General features: G+C 46.1%; 1 long non-coding RNA gene across 1 annotated transcript; it reads left to right on the forward strand.

Moving 5' to 3' along the window:
* Positions 1-1,394: 1,394 nt before the first annotated feature.
* LOC310920230 lies at positions 1,395-1,851 on the forward strand. Its single transcript, XR_014591922.1, has 2 exons — positions 1,395-1,550; positions 1,690-1,851. It is a non-coding gene; the product is annotated as an uncharacterized lncRNA (long non-coding RNA).
* The last annotated feature ends 7,465 nt before the right edge of the window (positions 1,852-9,316 follow it).

The following is a 9,316-nucleotide window of genomic DNA, read 5'->3' on the forward strand; positions in this document are numbered from 1 at the left end:
CCCCCGCCTTTAATCACCCCGGGCCAGGTGGAGCCTCGTCCTTTCCTTCTTTCCCACCCTCAGCTCGGGCCTGGCGCGGTGACCTCCCCCCTGAGCCGCCAAAAATGGCATTTTTCCCCCTTTTGGAGCTTTATTTTGGGGTTTGGGGACAAGGAGGTGACGCCGTGTTGTCACTGATGGGAGGATGGGGTGGGTAAAAGGGGCTGGGATGGAAAAAAAAAAAGGGGGAAAAGGAGAAATCAAAGTTGGGTTTTGCTCATTTCCTTCCTTGCACTGGAATTCCATTAAAAAAACCCAAAAAATCCCAAAAACAGCTGCCAGGAGTGGCTGGAAGGGGTTAAATTCCAGGAAAAGCAATGGAACCACCAAAAAAAACCCCAAAACAGCTCCCAGGAGGGGTTAAATCCCATGAAAAGCACTGGAACCACCAAAAAACTCCAAAACAGCTCCCAGGAGGGGTTAAAACCCAGGAAAAGCACTGGAACCCTCAAAAAATCCCCCCCAAACCTCAAAACGGTTCCCAGGAGCAGCTGGAAGGGATAAAATCCCAGGAAAACACTGGAACCCCCCCAAAAAAACCCCTCAAACCCCAAAATCAGCTCCCAGGAGGGGTTAAATCCCAGGAAAAGCACCGGAAACTCCTAAAAACCTCCCAAAAAACCCCAAAACTGTTCCCAGGAGCAGCTGGAAGGGGTTAAATCCCAGGAAAAGCACTGGAACCCCCCCCAAAAAAACCCTCAAACCCCCAAAATCAGCTCCCAGGAGGGTTTAAATCCCAGGAAAAGCACTGGAAACTCCTAAAACCCCAAAAAAAAACCCCAAAAAATGTTCCCAAGAGCAGCTGGAAGGGGTAAAATCCCAGGAAAAACACTGGAAACCCCAAAAAACCCCAAAACTGTTCCCAGGAGGGGTTAAATCCCAGGAAAAGCACTGGAAACTCCAAAAAAAAAACCCCAAAAACCCCCCAAAAAACCCCGAAAACTGTTCCCAGGAGCAGCTGGAGGGGGTAAAATCCCGGGAAAAGCAATGGAACCCCCTGAAAAAAAAAATAAACAAAAAAAAAAAAAAACAAAAAAAAAAAAAAAAAAAAAAAAAAAAAAAAAAAAACCAAACAAACCAAAAACAGTTCCCAGGAGGGGTTAAATCCCAGGAAAAACACTGGAAACTCCTAAAAAATACCCCAGAAACCCCAAAACTGTTCCCAGGAGGGGTTAAAACCCAGGAAAAGCACTGGAACCCTCAAAAAAATCCCCAAAAACAGCTCCCAGGAGCAGCTGGAAGGGGTAAAATCCCAGGAAAAAATGGGGTTGGATGGGGTTTCACATCCAGGTGGGAAGAAATGAAAAGGAAATTCCATTTTTAGGTGGATTAATGTCAATTAATGTTAAATAATTTAGGGAGTTTGAGTCATGGGGGGAAGATTTTGGGGCTGTAAATCAAACTGGAAATGGGGATGAAAAACGTTGAATTTTTGGGGAAGGAGTGGGATTTTTGGGGGTGTAAATCAAACTGGAAATGGGGGGGAAAAAGGTCGAATTTTTGGGGAAGGGGTGGGATTTTTTGGGCTGGAAATGGCAGGGAAAAAGTCGGATTTTTGGGGAATCAGCTCTGGGAAGGGGTGGGATTTTGGGGGGGGTGTAAATCCAACTGGAAATAGGGGGGGAAAAAAGTCGAATTTTTGGGGAAGAGGTAGAATTTTCAAATTGGAAATAGTGGGGAAAATTCTATATATTTTTAAAAATTTTTATTTTTATTTTTATTTTATTTTATTTTATTTTTATTTTATTTTATTTTATTTTATTTATTTTATTTTTTTATTTTATTTTATTTCCTTTCATTTTATTTTGGAATCCCAAAGATCCAACTCATTGGGGATCGGAATATGATAAAAACATCCCCAAAACAATTTTTTTTTTCTTTCCACCCCACTCCAACTTGCGTGAACAGAGAACCAACATCCACCTCTACTAAAAACCCCTTTAAGGGTTAAAAAATCCCTAAAAAAAACACCAACTCATCACCCTATTCCTCATCAAGGGCGGTCGCTAATTAAGACACTCGGGGCCCATCCCCCGGTGGGTTTGAGGCGCCCGGCCCGGGGGGCGCATTGTCCGCCCGGCGGGTTGATGTAATCCCCGGCTGGACAAAGCCCGGCCCAGCCCGCGCCGCCGGGAAATGAAATAAAGGGGAATTAGGGTTTGGCCCAATGAGATAATGACCCCGCCGGGCCACCCCTAAATTATCAGAGAGTTGGGTTGGTGTTTTTTGGGTTTTTTTTTTTTTGTTGTTGGTTTTTTTTTTTCCCTCTCCTCTGCCTGCTCGATTTTTATTTTTATTTTTATTTTTATTTTTATTTTTATTTTTATTTTTATTTTTATTTTTAATTTTTTTTTTAATTTTTTATTTTTCTTCTTTTTCTTCTTCTCCTCCTTCTTCTCCTTCTCCTCCTTCTCCTTCTTCTCCTTCTTCTTCTCCTTCTTCTTCTTCTCCTGGATGAGGTGATGGTCAGGTTCAGCACGGTGGAGTTTGGGATGTGGGGTCAGGGTGGGACATCCTGGAAAAGTTTGTCTTACACAGCCTGAGCCCTAAAAACCATCAGGGAAAAGAGGGATGTGGGGTCGAGGTGGAATCTGTTGAGGGGTTCATCCTATACAGGAATCTGAGCCCTAAAAAAAGAGCAGGGAAATGTTCTGGTAATGAGGGATGTGGGGTCAGGGTGGAACCCCCTGGAAAAGTTTGTCCTACCCTAAAAATCTGAATGTGAACCCTAAAACCACCAGGGAAATGAGGGATGTGGGGTCGGGGTGGAACCCCCTGGAAAAGTTCATCCTACCCTAAAAATCTGAATGTGAACCCTAAAACCACCAGGGAAATGAGGGATGTGGGGTCGGGGTGGAACCCCCTGGAAAAGTTCATCCTACCCTAAAAATGTGAATGTGAACCCTAAAACCACCAGGGAAATGAGGGATGTGGGGTCGGGTTGGGAATCCCGGGATGCTGACGGAGCACAGGTGGGACGGACCCGCCCCTGGTGCGATGGGATTTGGGATTTTCCCGACACTGTGACCCCACGGTGACCCCTCGGGGAGGGTCTGGGCCACTCGGGGTCCCTGGGGTGTCTGGCAGCGAGTGCGGCCCCGGCAGCACAATGAGAACTGTTTAAAATTTAAAATTTGGTGTAAAATTGGGGGAAACGTGTTTTCCCTAAGTGTCAGCATTTACAGAATCCCAGAACCACAGAATCCCAGAATCCAGAACCTCAGAATCCCAGAATCCAAAAATCCCAGAATCCAGAATCTCAAACTCCCAGAATCCCAAACTCCCAGAATCTCAGAATCCCAAACCCCAGAAACCCAGAACCCCATAATCCCAGAATCTCAGAAGCCCAGAATCACAGAACCCCAAAATCTCAGAATCCCAAACTCCCAGAATCCCAGAATCTCAAACCCCAGAATCCAGAAACCCAGAATTCCAGAATCATAGAATTCCAGAATCAAAGAATCCCAGAATCCCAGAGTCCAGAATCCCAAAACCCCAAAATCTCAGAATCCAGAACCCCAGAATCCCAAACTCCCAGAATCCCAGAACCCCAGAATCCAAAAATCCCAAAATCCAGAATCCCAGAATCCAGAATACCAAAATCCAGAATCCCAAACTCCCAGAACCTCAAAATGCAGAATCCCAGAACCCCAGAATCTGCCCAGTCTTGATCCCAAAACCCCAAATTTCAGCAGTTCAACTCCCTGTCCCAAACTCCAGGATAAACATGAAATTCCCAGAAAAAAATTGGGTGAATAATCCAAATTTCCAGCTCTGCTTTGCTCAGGGGTTTTTGCTGCCGCAGAGACCCTGGAATCTTTGGGATCATACACATCCCTGGATGTGGAATTTGGTTTATTTTTCCCAGCTGGGTGATCCCAGGGCTGGTTTTTCCCATCCTGGAGCTCCCCAATTCCTGCTGTCACATCCCTGGATGCTGGAATTTGGGAATTTTTCCCATCTGGATGATTCCCAGCTGGTTTTTCCCATCCTGGAGCTCCTCAATTCCTGCTGTCACATCCCTGGATGCTGAAATTTGTTTTTTTTTCCCCAGCTGAGTGATTCCAGTGCTGTTTTTTTCCCATTCTGGAGCTCCCCAATTCCTGATGTCACATCCCTGGGTGCTGGAATTTGGGATTTTTTTCCAATCTGGATAATTCCCAGCTGGTTTTTCCCATCCTGGAGCTCCTCAATTCCCAGTCTGGGGTGGGGAACGCTGCAGACAAAAGGGCCCTGCTGAAATTAAATCCCGGTTTTTGCTAATCCCGGGATTATCCCCGGGGACAGCACGAGCCGGGCGGGCGGGGATTAATCTGCTGGAGGTTCTGCTGATCCCATTCCCCCAGAAATGGGGCTGGGGGGGATTGGAGGGGCTGGGGACACGGATGGGATGGGGACAGGGGGACAGAACCAGGATGGGGACAGGGACAGGGACATGAGGGGCTGGGGACACAGACAGGGATGGGGACAGGGACATGAGGGGCTGGGGACATAGCCAGGACAGGGACAGGAATAAGGACAGGGACAGGGACAGAGACAGGGACAGGAGGGCCTGGGGGACAGGGACAGGGACAGAGACAGGGACAGGAGGGGCTGGGGACACAGATGGGATGGGGACAGGGACAGGGACAGGGACAGGGACAGGGACAGGGACAGGGACAGGGACAGGAAGGGGACAGCAAGGCCAAGTGCCAACCCAGGCCCTGCCCCACTCCAACCTCCCAGCCAGGCCTCGAAAAAACCCCAAAACCTCAAAAATAAAAAAAAAAACCCAAAAAACCCCAACCCCCCAAAAAACCCCAAAACCCTCAAACCCCAAAAACCTCAACCCTCCCCCCCCAAAAAAAAAAAAAAAAAAAACCCTGTGGTTTTGGGGAGCAGAAAAAGCCAATAAAACCTGAAGTTCTGGGGATAAAAAGGTTGATTTTGGGGATGAAAAGCGTGATAAAACCTCAATCAATGGAATCAAGGGGATCAATGAAGATAAAACCTGTGGGTTTGGACAACAAAAATACCCCACCGTGGTTTTGGGGATAAAAAGGCCGATTTTGGGGATGAACGAGGATTTGGAGTTGATCTGTGAGGGTTTGAGAGTGATCAATGAGAGTTTGGAGGTGATCAGTGAGGATTTGGAGGTGATCAATGAGGATTTGGGGTAATCAATGAGCGTTTGGGGTGATCCGTGAGAGTTGGAAGTGATCAATGAGAATTTGAGATGATCAATGAGGATTTGGGGTGATCCATGAGGATTTGGAGGTGATCAATCAGGATTTGGAGATGATCTATGAGGATTTGGAGATGATCTATGAGAGTTGGAGGTGATCAATCAGGATTTAGGGTGACCCATGAGGGTTTAGAGGGGATCAATGAGATTTTTGGGGTGATCCATAAGAATTTGGGGTGATCTATGAGGATTTGGGGTGACCCATGAGGATTTGGAGATGATCCATGAGGATTTGGGGTGACCCATGAGGATTTGGGGTGATCAATCAGGGTTTGGCGTGACAAATGAAGATTTGGGGCAATCAATGAACATTTGGGTTGAGGATCCACCCGTGGATCCAAATCCACGAGGATTTGGAGGGCATCAATGAGAGTTCGGGGTGATCAGTGAGGATTTGGGGTGACCCATGAGGATTTAGAGGGGATCAATGAGATTTTTGGGGTGATCCATAAGAATTTGGGTGATCTATGTGAATTTGGGGTGACCCATGAGAATTTGGGGTGATCAGTGGGAGTTTGAAGATAACCCATGAGGATTTGGAGGTGATCAATCAAGGTTTGGGATGGTCAATGAGAGTTGGAGGTGATCAATGAGAATTTGGGGTGATCCATGAGAATTTGGGGTGACCCATGAGGATTTGGAGTGACCAGTGAAGATTTGGGGTGACCCATGAGGATTTAGAGGTGATTAATGAGATTTTTGGGGTGATCTATGAGATTTTTGGGGTGATCTATGAGAATTTGGAGTGACCAGTGAGGATTTGGGGTGTCCAGTGAGGATTTCCAGCTGACAGAGCCCCTCATCCCATTTCTTTCAGAGCACGACCCCTGACCAACCCCAATCCAGCCCCATCCCTGGCCAAAAATGGGAACAGGAACAGAAAATCCGGAATTTTGGGACTCCCTCACATCCCTCAGACCCCTCACCCCGAAAATCCACGGATGGAGCAGCCCTGGACTGGAATTTCCTGCCCCTGGGAGCTGGGAAAAGCCTTTTTGGGGTTTATATGGGATGCTGGTCCCATCCCAAATCCATCCCAAAGTCGCCTTCTCTTCCCGAGGATCCTCCCTCTCCTGGATGGGGTAAGTTTGGGATTTTTTTCCTATTTTTCCTCTCTTTTTTCTCTTTTCCTTTGGGTTTTCCCCAGCAGGGATTTGGGGTGGCATCAGGGAGTAGCTGTGAGGAGCCATCTCGACTCTTTTCCTGTTGTTTTTTGGGGAAAAAACCTCATTTTTATCAATATTTTATTGATATTTCTCTTTGAGAACGTTCCCATCTCACCCCCCTCCCTGAGCTGCCTCTTTGGTATCCCCAAAAAAATCGATTTTTCCCCCAATTCCACCTTAATTTTCCCCCCATGACTCAAAACCTGCCTTTAATCCTCCTAAAAATGAAATTTCCTTTTATTTCCCCTCGCCTGGATGTGCAACCCCATCCAAACCCATTTTCCCTGGGATTTAACAGCTCCTGGGAGCTGATTTTTGGGTTTTTTTTGGGATGTTTTTTGGGATTCCAGTGCTTTTCCAAGGATTTAACCACTTCCAGCTGCTTTGGGGGATTTTTTTGGGCTTTTTGTGGGGTTCCAGTGCTTTTTCTGGGATTTAACCACTTCCATCTCCTCCTGGGAACTGTTTTTTGGGGTGTTTTTTGGGGTTCCAGTGTTTTTCCTGGAATTTAACCCCTTCCAGCTGGTTTTGGGGTTTTTTGGGTGTTTTTTTTTTAGGTTTCCAGTGCTTTTCCTGGGATTTAAAAGCTCCTGAGAACTGTTTTGGGGTGGTTTTTTTAATTTTTTTTGGTGGTTCCAGTGCTTTTCCTGGGATTTAACCCTTCCAGCTCCTCCTGGGAGCTGTTTTAGGGTTTTTTGGGGTTTTTTTTTGTGGGTTCCAGTGCAGGGAAGGGGGTGGGGATGAACCAAACCCAGCAGCAGCAGCAGCTCCTCGTCCCATCCTGGGGATTCAGTCAAGGGAGAAAAATCCGCATCCCCCGAGGTCTTTCCTCTTCCAAGTTGGGTTTTTTTATTTTTTATTTTATTTTTTTCTCCCTCCACGTCACAGCCGAGCTGTCCAAACCATTAGGGAAAATAACTTTCACCTTTCCTGGAGTGAGCCTGGAAGCCACGAAGGGTTTTTCAGTTTTCTCTGGTTTTTTTTTTCATCTTTCTCTTGGTTTTTTTTTTTTGTTGTTGTTTTTGTTTTTGGTGTGTTTTTTTGTTTTTTTGTTTTTTTTTTTTTTTCCAGTTTTCTCTTGTTTTTTTCCAGCTTTCTCTGTGTTTTTTTCCCAGGGATTTTCTTCCTCCCAAATCCACATCGGGATTGGAGGGACGAGGGAAATTTTTAAAATTTTTTTTTTAATTTTGTTTTATTTTTTCCTCCTTCCAAAGAGAGGGGAGTATTATTATTATTATTATTATTATTATTAAATTTTTTAATTTGATTTTTTCTCCTCACAAAGGGAGGGGATTTTTATTGTTATTATTATTATTTTATTTTATGTTATTTATTTTATTTTTTCCTCCTCCCAAAAGGAGGGGATTATTATTATTATTATATTTTATTTTATTTTATTTTTTCCTCCTCCCAAAGGGGATTTTTTTCCCCCCTCCAAAAAAATAAAAAAAATAAATTACAGAAAGGTCAGGTTGGGTTGGATTTTGCTGGTGGAAATTTGGGATCAGCCCTGGGATACAGGGCTGGGATTTTCCTGGGGGTTTTTCCTCTCCCATCCTTGGGGACACAAATTCCCCCATCCCAATTCCTCAGGACTGGGATCAGCTCAGGGTCAGGGTGGGGATGGATTTGGGGGGTGAAATCCAGGCTGAGAGGGCCCAAAATTCCCAAATTCTGAATATTTCCCACATTTTTCCCTCATTTTCAGCTTTCAACCCTCCAAGACCATGATGGGGCTGGATTTGGGATTCCCAGCTGAGCCTGACAGGCCTCAAAATTCCCAAATTCCAAATCTTTCCCATATTTTCCCCCTCGTTTCCAGCTTTAAATCTCCTCTCCTTCCTCCAAGATTTCCATGGGGGCAGATTTGGGGTCACCAGCTGATCCTGAGAGGCCTCAAAACCCCCAAAATCAGAACGTTTCCCACATTTTTCCCTCATTTACAGCTTTTAACCCTCCAAGGCCTCCATGGGGGCAGATTTGGGATTCCCAGCTGAGCCTGACAGGCCTCAAAATTCCCAAATTTGGAACTTTTCCCACATTTTCCCCTTATTTCCAAATTTTAAACCTCCAAGGCCATGATGAGGCTGCATTTGGGATCCCCAACTGATTCTGAAAGGCCTCAAAACCCCAAAATTCAGAACATTTCCCACATTTTCCCCTCATTCCCAGCTTTAAATCTCCTCTCCTTCCTCCAAGGCCTCCATGGGGGCAGATTTGGGAGCCCCAATTGAGGCTGAGAGGCCTCAAAATTCTAAAATTTGGAACTTTTCCCACGTTTTCCCCTCATTCCCAGATTTTAACTCTCCAAGGCCTCCTCCTCCTCATCCTCCTCATCCTCCTTCTCCTGCTTTTCTTCCTGCTTTTCCTCCTCATCCTACTCATTCCCCTCCTCCTGCTTTTCCTCTTCCTTTTCCTCCTCCCCATCCTCCTCATCCTGATTCTCTTAATCCTCCTCCTTCTCCCAATTTTCCCCATCCTCATCTCCCTTCTCCCACTTTGCCTCCTCTTCCTCCTCTTTCTCCTGCTTTTCCTCCTCATCCTCCTTCCTCTTTTCCTCCTCATCCTTTCTCCTCATCTTCCTCCTCCCACTTTTCTTCCTCCTCCATCTCCCGCTATTCCTCCTCCTCCTCATCCTCCTCCTTCTCCCTCTTTTCCTCATCATCTCCTCCCTTCTCCTTCTCCTCCTCCTCATTCTCCTCCCACTTTTCTTCCTTCTTTCCCCCCTCCTTTTCCTCCTCATCATCCTCCTCATCCTCCTGCTTCTCCCTCTTTTCCTCCTCATCCTCCTCCCGCTTTTCTTCCTCCTCTTCCTCCTCCTTCTCCTCCATCTCCCACTATTCCTCCTCATCCTCCTTCTCCCTTCTCCTCCTCCTTATTCTCCCCC

The sequence above is a fragment of the Zosterops lateralis genome, assembly GCF_965231275.1.
Source record: "Zosterops lateralis genome assembly, chromosome: 29".
Taxonomy (NCBI): domain Eukaryota; kingdom Metazoa; phylum Chordata; class Aves; order Passeriformes; family Zosteropidae; genus Zosterops; species Zosterops lateralis.